At 38.1% G+C, this 15,354-nt stretch overlaps 1 long non-coding RNA gene across 1 annotated transcript in view; it reads left to right on the forward strand.

Annotated features, from left to right (window-relative positions):
- Nucleotides 1–14,637, forward strand: part of LOC114580624 — a 20,596-nt gene extending 5,959 nt beyond the window's left edge. Inside the window, exon 2 of the long non-coding RNA XR_003702117.1 lies at nucleotides 14,275–14,637. This is a non-coding gene — a long non-coding RNA (uncharacterized LOC114580624). The remainder of the gene's footprint in view (nucleotides 1–14,274) is intronic.
- Nucleotides 14,638–15,354: the final 717 nt, after the last annotated feature.

The following is a 15,354-nucleotide window of genomic DNA, read 5'->3' on the forward strand; positions in this document are numbered from 1 at the left end:
TTTTTTTGAATGTGTATGAAGGGAGCCTTTAGGGTTTAGTTTTTGGGCATTATGAAAAGTGTATTCTCTCTCTTAGTTTCTCCTTAGCTTCCTTCTTGCTCTTTTCTAGGGTTTTCTTGTGGGAGATCTTGTCCTTCTCGAAGTGGACAAACTTATCTCGTTTTCTCTTGGTTTTCTTATGCAAAGGTTTTAACTTCTCATTTTAACCCTCTTGTGATTGTTCTTCTTTGGTTTTGGTGGAGAAATCCCTCTTTTTGGGGGAAAACTAGGGCAAAACCGAAATTGTCTAAGCCTTAATATCCCATTCTTATAGGCACCTGTTATCATATCCAACTAACAACTCAAAAACTCAAAATGACAATAATATTGTCTCAACAGTCACATCCTGTGCTTCTGATGAGTATAAAAACCTTAAGATTTCTAGATAGTTGTGAGTAACTCAAGAGTTTTTAATTGTTGTGGGACTATATCAAGGATTAAAAATGAGTTCATGTTTTTTATATTGTTTATGAGATGTTTGTAAGAAAAGAGATAAGAAATAAGAAGCTTTGTATAAAAATTGGTTTAGATGTAAAAATTCTGATAATTGAAAAAGATATGAAGAAGTTATAAGGAGTCTAAGAAAATAATATGTGATGCAAAGCTTTTAGTTTTTAATGATTTATATAATAAATTATATATTAAGAAGGGCGAAAGATATATGTATCCAAACAAAGAGATAAGAGTAGTAAATATTTAATTTAAGTGAAGTGCATTAAGGATGAAGATCAAAAAATACTTTTATTAGAAGAGGATATTTAATAAAGGTGGATGAGATATTTTGTTAAGTTTTTTAATGAAGATTGTGAGAATACGACCGACTTTAGTGACCTTAGCACCTTAAATGAAAATATATTTTTTTTGTTTTTATCGGCGTATTAGTAAAACCGAAGTTAGAGAGACTTAAAAAAAAAGAAGTATGAAAAAGCTGTTGGATCTGATGATATTCCAATAGAGGTGTAGAAATGCTTAGGAGATGAAGGAATTTCTTGGCTTACTAATTTTTTAATATTATTTTGAAGACAAAAGATGTCATATGAGTGAAAAATGAGTGTGTTGATTTCTATTTTTATCAAGAAAGGTGATGCACAAGATTGCGTGAATTATAGAGGAATTAAGTTAATGTGTCATACTTTAAAATTATGGGAAAGAGTTATGGAGCATGGTTACAACGCGCTACTAATATTGCTCAAAATCAATTTGGATTCATGTCGGATAGGTCAACTATGGAAGATATTCATTTATTGAGAGGTTTGATAGAGGACTATAGAGAGAATAAGGATGATCTACATTTGATATTTATTGATTTAGAGAAAAAAATATAATAAAGTTCCAAGAGAAGTGCTATCGAGAATTCTAGAAAAAAGGGGTTTATAATACTTATATTCAAGTCATTAATGATATGTATGTAGAAGTTGTTACTTATGTTCAAACACACAGTGGTTTGACCAATTATTTTCTTATTTTAGTTGAATTACATCAAGGATTAACCTTAAGCCCATATTTTTTGCTTTAGTCATGTATATTCTCACTAGACATTTGCAAGAGGTTGTACCCAGGTGTATGCTTTTTGCCGATGATATTCTTCTTGTTGATAAGACTAGAGATGGAGTTGAAGGTAAACTTAAATTATGGAGCTCAACCTTAGAGTCTAAAAATTATTGTTTGAGTAGATCTTAAACCAAATATATGGAGTGTAATTTTATTAGTAATAGATCTAGTCGAGACATTGTGACTTTGGGTGAAGAAGTTAATAAGAATACACGTTTTAGATATCTTGGGTCTATTGTTCGGAGTGATGGTGAAATAGATGGAAATATTATTGGTAGAATTCAAGTTGGATGATTGAAGTGGATGAATGCATCAGGCTTGTTGTGTGACAAAAAAGTCACACAACAATAATTTTGTATGACTTGCAATGCTTTATGGTGCAAAATGTTGGCCATTATAAGAGAAGCATAATATCAGTTAAGTGTTGTAGTGACGAGGATGCTCAGGTGGATGAGTGGCTTTATTTTTAGAGACAGGATGCAAAACGAGTGTATACGTGAAAAGGTTGGAGTAGCTCAAGTGGAAGATAAGATTAGAGGGAGTCGCCTTAGATGGTTTGGTCACATAAATCAGCGGCCTTCCGATGATCCAGTTAGGAGAGTAAATATATTAGATTTGAATGTTAACGAAGGTAGATGTAACCTAAAAATACTTGGTTAGAAAATATTAGAAATGACATTTATTAGATTTAAATTAGAATTTGACTCTTAAGAAGACCCAATGGAGAAAAATGATTTATGTAGCCGACCCCACGTAATGGGATGAAAACTTGATGTTGTTGTTGTTTATGAGATGCTTGCAAATGAGATTCCTTGGTTTATACTTTTTACGTATAATTATTTTAATGAATGTGACTGAATTAAATAAGTATAAAATAATTATAGTGTGGGCTCCGAAAATTCGGCCCTGGCCTCCGCCCGCAATGATTGTGCTTTCTGCTTTTGCGAGGAGTGGCGTCGGGCTAGGGCTCGAAGCTAGGTAGAGATCGGAACTTCAAGAAGAGGCTTCGACTAGGTAAGTCTCTCTCTCTCTCTCTCTCTCTCTCTCTCTCTCTCTCTCTCTCTCTCGGCTTCTCTCTTTCTCTCTCTCTATCTCTCTCGGCTTCTCTCTCTCTATCTCTCTCGACTTCTCTTTGTGAACCGAAAGAAGCAAGAGGGATCGGGATGGAGACAAGGGTCGTGAGGCTTCGTCAGAGAGGAGAAGGGTCTGGAGGAGTTCGACTAGAGTCGAGTGGGAAGAATAGAGGTATCGAGAGAGAGCAGGAATCTTGAGCGTGGAGTTGGAAGAAGCAGCGACTGAAGGAGAGGTTTCGGCTTCTATTTAACGACGCAAAAGAGTACAATTTGACGGGATTTCTGCAAGAATCGTGGGAGAGCCGCTTTCGGCGCCGTTTTGCAGAGGATCGAGTGGTATATCCGAGCTCGACAGGTACGAGGAATGATTTTATTTTTGTTTCCTTTGGATATTATACGAAGGTCAACAAATACCCCCCAACAAATGTGGTCCACGTCCAGAGCGAATCACGTTTGTTGTATGCTGATTGACTCTATGGATCTCTAGGTTTTTGCTCTATATGTCACATAAAGGTCTTCATTTAGCGGATCTCCAAAAATTTATTTGGATGTCACGCTAGTTTTCTTTAAGTGGATCTCTAAAAATTTACTTGGATGTCACACTAGGATTTGCATTCTATAGATCTCCAAGAGTCCATCTCTGTGCCTTCATGGATCTTTAGATATATTTGTAATCTTCAGCATTTTTGATATATTTGCTCTTGATCAAGTAGATATCCATAGGGTAGAGATAGAGTACTTCATGTTAAGATCTCTAGAGTGGTAGTTCGTAGATCAACGATAGCATATAGCACTGTCACTTTCCATTCTTCTTTTGGCACCACTGTCACTTTAGTTTATAACATTTTTGTATATGCTCAACCTTCTTCTTTCATCTGGTCGTATCTTGGCGAAGTTTTAAATATTTAGTTGGGGATCTCGGCATGCGGTACGATGTCGACCCAAATAAATATTAAAATGCCTCCGGTCTTTAGGGACATTTGTAGATGTCATTCAGGGTACTCATTCTACAGCTTTGGCTTGAGTCCTGGGATTTTGATTCTTTCTGCCCTACGCTTTATGTTGCGGACTTGGTGAAGGGTTATCTGATTTGTCTTTACTGACTTGTCAAAAGATTTGTATACCTTATGCCCTTTGCTTCTAGCTTTGGCGGGCTTGATGAAGGGGTAGATGCCGACGACCTAAACCCTTAGGTTTGTATTAGGTCGGTGGCAAGAAGTCATCGGTCCAGATCTTTGTGCATGACGAACTTGTTGATGTCAGAATCCACTTAGTTCAGCCTAAGGCTTTGTGTGAACTTTGGGATGTTTTCTTCGGTCATTTGCTTTGTGCTTTGGCGGACTTGTTGAAGAAAAGTTTTCTTCGATCATCGCTTTGTGCTTTAAGGATTTGTTGAAGGATTTACAGGTTCTGGATTTGATTGATAGTACCAAATGTACGTAGTATCTTGATCCTTAACCACTTGAGGAGACTTTAATCTGAATCACTTGAGTTCATCAGATCAGGAGAGCTGGTATTTGACAGCTCTTTGTCCTCTGATTGCTGAGATAGGGGTTCCTCTACTACGGTCTTTCTTATGGCTTATTGAGTAAATGGAGCTGCCAGCGATCCGGCCATATTTGGGCTTGTTGGATCCAACCTTTTACACTCATTCAGGCTTCAGACTTGAGCTATGAGAATTGCGCTCCCCAATGTTGATTTTGCTGAAGTTGGTAGATATGGAATTCTCCTTTGTGATTGAAGATTTTGAAGCCTACGAAGATTTGGTAGTCGCTCGAGATCCCTTCTTCTCACTGGAACTTTGATTCTCCAGTCATTTAGGAGAATTTTGTAGACTACGATCACTTGAACTTGTCGAGTCAAATTAGTTTTCGTTTTTCCTACAGTTCTTACTAACGGGTTGACGAAATGGGGGTTTAGCTACTACGGCCTTTCTTATGGCGTGTTGAGTAGACAGAGCTGCCAGCGATCCGGCCATATTTGGGCGTGTTTGATCCGACCTTTTACACACATTCGAACTTTAAGCTTCAGGCTGTCAAAAGACTTTAAGCTTCTTCGGCTCAATTTTATAGGAGTGTGTAGCCACAAAAATCTGTTGCTGCCGCCTACTTTAAAAAGTAGTTTGTTGCTGCCAAGATAAAGCTGTGTCCCGTTGATGATAGCGGATCTATTGGGCCGATTATATCTGTGCCCCAGCATTCAAATGGTCATGATACAATTGTTGGGTGCAAAGGATTTGGAGGCTGATGTATAACATCACCGTGGATTTGACACTCATGGCATCTCTTTGCGTGGTCAATACAATCTCTAACCATTGTCGGCCAATAGTAACTCATTCTCTTGTTTTTAGTAACCATTTTGGGACCTGACTGATGTGCACCCCAAAGACCTTCGTGGACTTCTGTTACCACTTTATCGGTTTCCTTGGTCCATAGGCATCGTAGCCACATCTGATCAAAAGCTCGACGATATAAGTATTATTGACGAACGCATATCGTAGTGCTCTTTTTTGAATCTGTGCGGCAATAGATTTATCCTCTGGGAGTTTGCTTTCTTTGAAATAGTCGATGAAGGATTGCCTCCAATCATCTCTTTCCTCAATGTCCAAGCAATGTAACCACGACTCCGAGCCTGCTGGTTTTACGTCTCTTGACTATATGACGTTCCTCTTGTTGATTTTCAATAACGATTTATTTAGGAGGTTCAGGATCAACTGGGGTCGTATCCTGCTGGCTTGAATCTGGTGTTTCCTCTGCCTACGGGAATTGCAAGATTGGTGGCTCTAAGACCCGGCGGCCGTGAACCATAATTGGTATAGACATTTCCTCGTCGGTGTTCGCCACCTCTTTGGCTAATTTGGCTAAGCAATCTGCCTTAGCATTTTATCCTCGGGGAACTCGTGCTATTTTTACATTTGGAATTTGTTTCAGAAGTTCAAGAACTCGCCAGTGGTAGTGGGCTAATTTAAGTTTGCCAATCTTGTAAACGCCCAAAACTTGATTTATCACAAGTTGAGAATCTCCGAAGATTTGAAGATTTTGGATTCTAACATCTACCGTGATCTCCAGTCCTGCTATTAGAGCTTCGTACTCGGCTTCGTTGTTGGTCTGAGGTTTAGTCAAACTGAATGAAAATCTTATTATGCCTCTCTCGGGTGCTACAAAAATGAGACCAATGCCAGCTCGGACCCTTGCAATATTTGAAGGTCAGGTAGGCTTAATAGATGATGCACCATCAAATTACATCTCCCAAAACAATATCTTTTTATCTTCCTCGACCTACATTATCTGCTCATCAGGCAAATCATCGTTGAGTGGAGAGTCTGTTGGGATCAGATGTGCAGCAAGAAAATCTGCCAAGGTTTTACCTTTCACCGCCTTTTATGGCATGTATGTGATATCAAACTGCGGTAATAACATTGCCCACCTGGCCAAGCGACCTGTCAACGCTGGCTTGTCATCAAGAACTTCAGCGGATCGATCTTTGATATCAAGGTAATCTTGTGGGATAACATGTAGTGGCGGAGTTTTTGAACTGCAAAAATTAGCGCCAGGCAATGCTTTTCAATCGGGGAATATCTTACTTCTGCTCCGATCAATCTCCGGCTGATGTAGTAGAGTGCATTTTCTTTTCCTTCTTAATTGTGCTAGGCCAATAATGTTCCGAGGGACTCTTCTAGTGCTGCCGTGTACAGTATAAGAGGCTTCCCCGGAATTGGCGCTGCTAGAATGGAAGGATTTAACAAGTATTTCTTGATATTATCAAATGCTTCCTGGCACTCTTCGTCTCATTTGAAGCAGACGTCTTTCTTCATTAGCTTTGAAAATGGCTGGCACCTACTTGACATGTTCGATATGAACCGCCGAATGAAAGCCAGTTGTCCTTGTAAAGAACGAAGTTGTCAAAGATTTCTGGGAGGCGGCATCTCTATGATTGCTTTGATTTTGTTGGGGTCGATCTTGATTCCTCGATGACGAACAACGTAGCCCAGAAACTTGCCGGAGGAGACCCCAAAAGCACACTTGAGGGGATTCATCTTTAGATCATACTTTCTGATCCTTTCAAATACAATCCTCAAGTTATCTAAGTGATTTCTTCGATCAATGCTCTTGACAACAAGGTCGTCCACATAGCACTCGACTATTTGATGTATTAACTCATCAAATATACGTGTCATCGTCCATTGATAAGTGGCACCAGCATTCTTCAGGGCAAAGGGCATGACTGTATGGCAAAAAATGCTGATGGGCGTTTTGAATAATGTGTGTTTTTCATCCTCAGGCGCCATCTTAATTTGATTGTATCCTGACGACCCATCCATAAATGAGAACATGTCATAGTTGGACATATTATCCACTAGTAGTTTCGATACAGGAAGCGGAAAGTCGTCTTTCGGGCATGCCTTGTTGAGGTCCCTAAAATCAATACAAATACGAATCTGCCCATTCTTCTTCTTTACAGGGACTATATTGGCAATCTAATCGGCGTATTTTTCTTCTCGTATGAAGCCTACCTCTATGAGTTTCTTCGTTTCAGCAATCACATGTTCTTCGATCTTCAATCTCATTCTTCTTGGAACTTGTTTGATGGGTGTTGCATCTGGTTTAATGGCTAATCTGTGAACTGCTACATCAGGGGATAAGCCGGGCATCTCAGCATATGTGCAGGCAAAGCAGTCTCTGAATTCACAGAGGAGCTTCACTTCTTCTACTTGATCTTCTGGCAGAAGAGAGCTAATGAAGGTTGGGCGAGGGTCTTCCTCAATCCGAGAAGATATAGTTGAAAAGTGATGGATTTTTTGAAGGATTTTTCAAGATGTCGACCATCGAGAATATTGTCTGTAGGGGCCATCTTTGGGACCCACTTTTGATAAATTTCTTTAATGGTGGATCTCTAGGGTACACACTAGATGTCACACCATTCTTGAAATAAAAATTTTTCTAGAGATGTGCCTTTCAGTGATGAATCTTTGGACATAAGGACCAAATATCACTTCCTAATGTTCACCGTACACATCTTTATTCTTTCTTTGCTCTACCCTCATAAAAGATGGTAGCTTTTAGCTCTATCTGGACCTTTCAATGATGGATCTTTGGACATAAGGACCAAATTTCACATTCTGATGTTCATCGGACACATCTTTATTCTTTCTTTTTGCTCTACCATCATAAAATATGATAGCTTTTAGCTATATCGGGACATTTCAGTGATGGATCTTTGGACATAAGGACCAAATGTCACATTCTGATGTTCACCGTACACATCTTTATTCTTTCTTTGCTCTACCATCATAAAAGATGGTAGCTTTTAGCTGTATCGGGACCTTTCAGTGATGGATCTTTGGACATAAGGACCAATGTCACATCCTGATGTTCACCGTACACATCTTTATTCTTTCTTTGCTCTACCATCATAAAAGATTGTAGCTTTTAGCTCTATCGGGACCTTTCAGTGATGGATATTTGGACATAAGGACCAAATATCACATTCTGATGTCCACCGCATAGAGCTTAGTATTATCATTTTTTATTTGCTACTACTATAGCATTGAGATGACTAGCCAAAGATGGAAAGAGAAACCAATTTCCAGCGGAGTCGCCAGAAATCTGTGGGCTCCGAAAATTCGGCCCCCGGCCTCCGCCTGCAATGATTGTGCTTTCTGTTTTTGTGAGGAGTGGCATCGGGCTAGGGCTCGAAGCTAGGTAGAGATCGGAACTTTAAGAAGAGGCTTCGGCTAGGTAAGTCTCTCTCTCTCTCGGCTTCTCTCTCTCTATCTCTCTCGGCTTCTCTCTGTGAACCGAAAGAAGCAAGAGGGATCGGGATGGAGACAAGGGTCGTGAGGCTTCGTCGGAGAGAAGGTTCTGGAGGAGTTCGGCTGGAGTCGAGTGGGAAGAACAGAGGTATCGGGAGAGAGCAGAAATCTTGCATCATATTTGAGGAATCAAAGCGACTGAAGGAGATGTTTCGGCTTCTATTTAACGACGCAAAAGAGTACGATTCGACGGTATTTCTGCAAGAATCGCGGGAGAGACCGCTTTCGGCGCCGTTTTGCAGAGGATCGAGCGGGATATCCAGGCTCGACAGGTACGAGGAATGATTTTGTTTTTGTTTCCTTTGGATATTACACGAAGGTCAACATATAGTAATAGAAAACAAAATGCTTAGATTGTAGAATGTTTAGAATTTGTAAAATAAAAGCTGAGCATCTGATGTGCAATTTTAATAGGTGGGATATTAGCAATTAGTGCCCAATATTTTTAATAGATAAACTGATACTTATATTTGATATATTTAAGTATCTTGGAGCTATTGCATAGAAGAATGGCATACAAACTGCCAATCTAATTTCTAGAGTTATATTGGATGGTTAAAATTGAGAAAGATCTCAAGAGTATTATGTGATAAGAAAATATTATGAGAGAGAGAGAGAGATATGAGCGCTTACTGCTTGATGGAGAGTTATGACTGCAAATGTGAATAGGTTATCTTTTTGTGACTGAAGCTCCATTTTTTTTACAGGAAAGCTGATTTTAGATTGCCCAAAAGCAGCCAGACCCTTTTTTCCCTTCCAAGACACGTAAACACCCATCATAATGAATTTAGAACCAAATATAGAGATGGAGAGGTAGGTGTTCCTTTTCTTTCTTGGAATAATAATAGAAACGGTTAAGAACTTGGTTATCTTTTCCCTTACAATATTATTACTTCCTGTAACCGTGATTGGAAAGGTGTAAATTCAAATACTTATTATGTTTGATATGTATTATAGTTCCTTTAGAGTCATTGCAATGAGGCGGAGATTTTTGCTTCTATGTTGCACTAGACACATGGTCTTCATGATGAAGTCTAAATTTATGATTCAAGAAAAATATCAAAATGATTCATTGACTATTTATGTGGATCATTTTAGTTTAATTTATACATGTGTTCAATTTAATCTCTCGTCTATCCAAATTTGATCCAAAATAATCCCTTTGTTGGATTATATTGCATCATATTTGAGGAATCAAGGACTAAAATGGCCTTCCATAAATAGTTCAAGTATTATTTTAACATTTTCCTCTTTATGATTCAAAGGCGCATAATTTGATGTGGTAGATATTGAAGAAATGATGGATAGCACATTGATTCTAGAGAATAGATTTTAATTTTATGCATCAATTTTGGCACCATAATGGAGAAGATTAACCAACCATAATGATTAGCTTTTAAGCAGTTAAAGAGTGCTGATGCATTTGTAAGAGGCATGAAGTCTGATTTAGTGATGGCTGTCCAATTTCAGATACTCATTGACTATTATAAAGTTTGTCAGTGGGAGAGCATTGTCTGCTTTACTCCTTAACTGTGACCTGGATGTCACAAATCCAAATAATAGGAATAACTTATCTGCAATGTGTTGATAAGATTGCATGCATTAACCCCTCACTGTACCAAGCATTATTAAGAACCTCCTGTGTCGTTTACTCCCTTTTTTATTAATTGCTTGCTTTTCTGGAAAAGATCCATTCTTCATGCCTATGTTATTTGCATCTTTTCTACTTTTGATTGCTTGAAACAAATGATTCCAATTCATAAGTTACATCAACCTATGTAATTTATCTTAGTACTGTCATAGTCACCCCAAGCATCATCATTACGGATTGAAACACTCGAACAATTTCTGTGCAATGCAGGAGTAAGATTATTTAGACCAACTCCTTTCCCTATCCTATATTAGCAGGGCCTATGTGTGGATAACCCTTTCACCACCACCAAGCTTTACCCTAATATTTTGAAGCTTCAACATAAGAAATTTCTATGCATTCTGCTCTTCTAAGTTTTTTTTTTTTTTTCTCTCTTTTTCATCTGTACTCTTGGACTTCCTTTGTATCTTAACTTCTCTTCTTTTACAATGATAGGTGTTGGCCATGTTGTGTTCTCAGTCTTTTTGACGGACATCTGTGTAACTGTGTTTATTCTTGGCAAAAGTATTTTGTTAAGCAATGATTCGAGCGCAGTTTATTTGTTTTTTTGTTAGTTGGTTTATTTTATTTTATAATTTTTGTAATTAAAGCATGCAAGTGATGTTGCTTTTGAGAGAGGTATATTTTATTCCCTAACATTAGTTCATGTGGTCTGGCGTGGTTTCACTTAGGTTCAGTAACTTCAGTTTAGATTAATTTTCACTGTTGAGTAAGGTGGCTGGTGGCTTTAAAACTATTGATAGGTGTGCTTGAAGGCTAGGTTTCTCCTTTGGGCGGTGGAATATAGAGTTTCTCTTGGGCTATGGTTTTTAGATTGATCTTTTTATTTGTTTGTTTGACGTGGAGAGGGTTCCAGTTAGTTCTCCTTGATTCCTGCGTAGCTAAATTATATATTATTTTTTAAGAGTAATTTTAGATTAATTTTGAATTTGAATTGAGCTAATCCTATGCTTATCATATCTACCAGTCTAAGGGATAAGGAGCCTATAAATAGATGTTCTGAGATTTGTAGTTGAATAATTTTGGATAAATAAAATTAATTTCTAGTTTTCAATTTTATGTGTAAGTTCCAATTGTGATTCATTCGAATACGATATAAGTATGATTATCTAAATATGAGGGAGGTCATCTCTTTGCACCTGCGTTAGTTTTATTTTATTTTTTAATAAATTTTTTTACTTTAGTTTCCTGTTCTTATTTTGCTGACATTTATTGCTTTTTGGTGTTCTTGATTTTGTTCAAATTTGACATAACCAAATTATATTTGTTAAAATTAAATTATGATTGCTCAATTTATGTTGTTCCAAATTATTGCTGATGTCTTTGGATTATTTTGATTAATTCATTAATATAATAATTCATTAATATAATTTGGGTTTTAATACTTGTATTGATTTTTTTAAGGGAAATTTACATACATACCTTTATAACATCCTATTTACATATCTAACACCTAAAATTTTAATATTACATGCATACCACCCTATATTATTTTAATATCAAATATACCACTTATATTTCTTTCATACCACTCATATATTTCATTTCTACCACTCATATTTGATATGAAAATAAACTATGGGTGGTATTTATGTAATATTAAAGTTTTAAGTGTTAAATATGTAAATAGAATAGTATTAAGTGATATGTATGTAAATCTTAAAGGCAGCAAGTTATGACATTTAATTGATGGCTTTTGATTTGTGAATGAATCCTCAAATTCCCTTGCATTAATTGACACAACATATTATGTTAGTTGCATTTGGAAGTCTTGCATTACTTTCTTCTATCTCTGTTGGGAATTCTGGCGTCATCTCATTGTATTTTATTCTACGTGCACACCCTGGTCATTCATCTTGTGTATGTGTATATCACATATATTGTTATAGATGCATTTCTCTCGTAGACTTTTTAAGTTTCCTCTAGTCTATCTCTTGATAGTTAATTATTCCTTGAAAGTTGCATCTTTATAGAGTATAAAATATAGTACAAGCTAGTATGGAAACATCTATCTATGCCTTCCCAAGATTAAAAACAAACAAAAGAGGGAAGAACTATGCGATATGTAACTATCTATACATGAGTACAAACAAAAGCGTAACGTGAAAACAAGGAAGAAATAAAGAGCCCCTCAGCTAATAATTTGAGGTCCATTATGTTAGTGAAGTGAGCACCAACAAAATAAACAAGAAACCACTCCAGAGGGGAGGGGGGTATACCAAAAGGGGGTTGAAACAGCCACGAGGGCTTATTAGTATTTCAGTGCTCCTGTAGCTGTCTTGTTCTATTGTGGCACTCACTACAACCCACAGAAGATCTCAACATTGGTCACCTTAGGGGACCACTTCCCCGCCCATAATATCATTTGGTGTCTTCTTTCTCTTCCTTGAAGCAGTTGTAGTAGGCTCCAATTGCAACAACTCTTTATCAAAATTTGATTGTGACACCCTACGTCTCTGCTTTGAGAGATTCAAGATATTATTGGAAGAGTCCTCCATTTGTTAGACTTTCTCAGCAGAGAAGACTGCTGTTTGTGGGCTAGAAGCCCTCCTCTCATTGCCTCTAGAAAAATTACTGAAATGTTGAGTTTTTTACTTAGGATTCCGCCCTTTGGAGACGAGCATCCAAGTTCCGTACTCTTCTGCATCACTGCTGCTCTTGACGTGAGGAGGTGGAGGGTCTACCAGGTGGGAAGAGCTGCTACCATGGGGTGGCAGGGGCAGCTTGGTTGTGCTCTTCCACATGGGAGTGCTGTCGGAGTGTGGCCGGAAGTGTGGCGTAACAAGTGTTGACTCTTGTTAGGTTACTGCTTAGCCTTGCCTGGAAGCAGGGAGAGACCTTCGTATTCCAACTTCTGAAAAAGCTGTCATTGAGGCCCTTAATCTAGAATCCAGGTGACAGCTTTTGTGTCAAATCAATAAGAACACAAACTCTAACATGCAACTTTGGCACCATGAGGTGGTATGTTCATCTATCCATAGAGGTTCGGCAATCATCGCCGCCATTCGAGCAATGTTGGAGGGGTCCAGTATATAAGAGGGAGCTGTGGAAGTCAGACCTAAATTGGAGAAGACAAGCCTTGCATAGAGATATGTGAGAAGGAAGGAGACCACTTATCCAAATCAAGGATACTCCCCCCACTATCCATGGTCCACTTCTTGGAACGACATCTCTTGCCTCTGAACTTTGAAAATACAAACAAAACAAATGGGACCAACAGTAATCAAGTGGAAATCCCCCAATTGCGAGCACTTTCTTGTGAGCTCGTTCTGCAAGAAATAATGAGGGTCAAGACAATCCATGTCGGCGTCTCATGACATTGGCTTTGCCGAATGAGGGAGGGAGGCTTGATCAGCAATGTTCTGTGATGAAATACAGCCACCGTCGTTCCTATTAATGGAAGCAGGAGTCCGTCTGACGATTGGCATTGACAGAGTTGAACATCTCCTTGCCCCTGTTAGGAATGCTGGGTGTGTTTGAAACGTAGCCGAGCGATCCGGAATCGGGCCAAGAAGCTTTAGCCCATGAAGATCCAGACCTCATGGACTCGAGAAATTATTCTCTGCGGAGGCCGGGCGCGTCGTTCGGAGACCAACTAAAATGCGCCACATGAGTGCTACCGAGTAATACCGAGCCACGGTACCAAGCGAAGGGGTGATGTGACGCATTCTGGTTGATCTCCGGACAGCGTTCGACTTCCGCATAGAATAATTAATCTGTTGACTGAGCACAGTCACCGTCGATAGATTCGAGCACCTTCCAATAGTTGTTGGAAGGTTGCTGTCTTCTACCTTTGACATTGGAGTAGGAAGGAGATGACCTACGGCCGCCACCTCCTATCATTGGAGAGCTTCTACACTAGAATCCAAGAGAGAGGAAGAAGAAGAGTGAAATGAGAACCTGTGATGTTTAATTATTTCAGATTGAGCATGTTGGTTGTGTATTCTTTATTGCTAAAATTTTTGCCATCAATTCCCCAGCAGCTTTGCAACTAGGATATTCATCTGCATATCAATTTTTTCTGGATTTCTAATGTGATTCCTTATCCTCTATTTGGCTGTTGATTTTGGCCTGGATGATAAAAATCTCTGATTTTGTCTTGTTAGATCAATTTTTTAATGTAATTTTCTTTGAAATGCACCTCACAGGTTGCCAGTGGCGGTGGATATAGATGGCGCTGAAGCTTATGAAATTCAAGGAAAAGCTATCAATCTCAGTTGCAGCAGCATTTCAGTCTGTAGCATAATAGCTTGCCCTTCACTAAGCTTGAGCAGAGGGGCATTTCTTTAATGGTGGGATTATTTGAAATTTCTTCTAGAAATATGAAGATCCTCTGTCCACATGTTTAAAAGGAGAGAAAAAAAGAGGGAGAGATAAAGAGTTCTTCCTCTGCATTTGAGATTCGAATCCAACAATTTTACTGCAATTTCTAAGACATGCAAAGTTGTCAATTGTTATTGATAACTATTTCTTACATACTCATAATATAGCTGACCATTATTTTCTTCTTCTTTTTTATGTGAGCACATTTATTCCCATATTAACTTTTCTCACAGAGCCATGGATAAGAAGTTTTGTGTTATAAAAAGTAAAAGTAGTGGAAGGCTGGAAGGTAAATGATTGCAATATGCAGCAGTAATGAACACAAGTAGAACATCATAGTCTCAATCTGGCATTAAGGGGATCAAGAAGCTATACAAAATAGCCTGCAACCAAATTCAACTTGTGATTTGGAGCTGCCAATGCTGGCTGAGAAGATTTTGAATAATAATAATTCAAATTGGTCAAGTCTATCTTCATCTTTCTTAGCATAGATCGCATCTAATACATCCACTCTCTTAACAAGAATATTAAAAGATTGATATTTTACGTAATCAAACCATTCAAGTTAACTCTCTTGTCTTATCTATCATTATAACTACTTCAATTTTTTTACGTATATATTATATATGTCAGTATAAAGCAACTCATACATCTGAGCATCCTCGTCTCTGCACACTTAAATTGATTTTATGCTTCTCTTTAATGATTGCTTAAATAAATATAAGAAATATTTTAAAACTCTAAAATATTTAATATTGATGTGTATAGTCATCATGCTATAAGTATATGATGTAGCATCCATCCTTTAAAAATGTTTTTTTGGGTGATAAATTAGGGCTGCAAGCGAACCAAGCGTTCGACAAGCTACTCATTGCTTGATTCAATTAAAGTTCGTTTGCGATTGT

This window comes from Dendrobium catenatum, unplaced genomic scaffold (genome assembly GCF_001605985.2).
Source record: "Dendrobium catenatum unplaced genomic scaffold, ASM160598v2 fragScaff_scaffold_1132, whole genome shotgun sequence".
In the NCBI taxonomy this organism is placed as follows: domain Eukaryota; kingdom Viridiplantae; phylum Streptophyta; class Magnoliopsida; order Asparagales; family Orchidaceae; genus Dendrobium; species Dendrobium catenatum.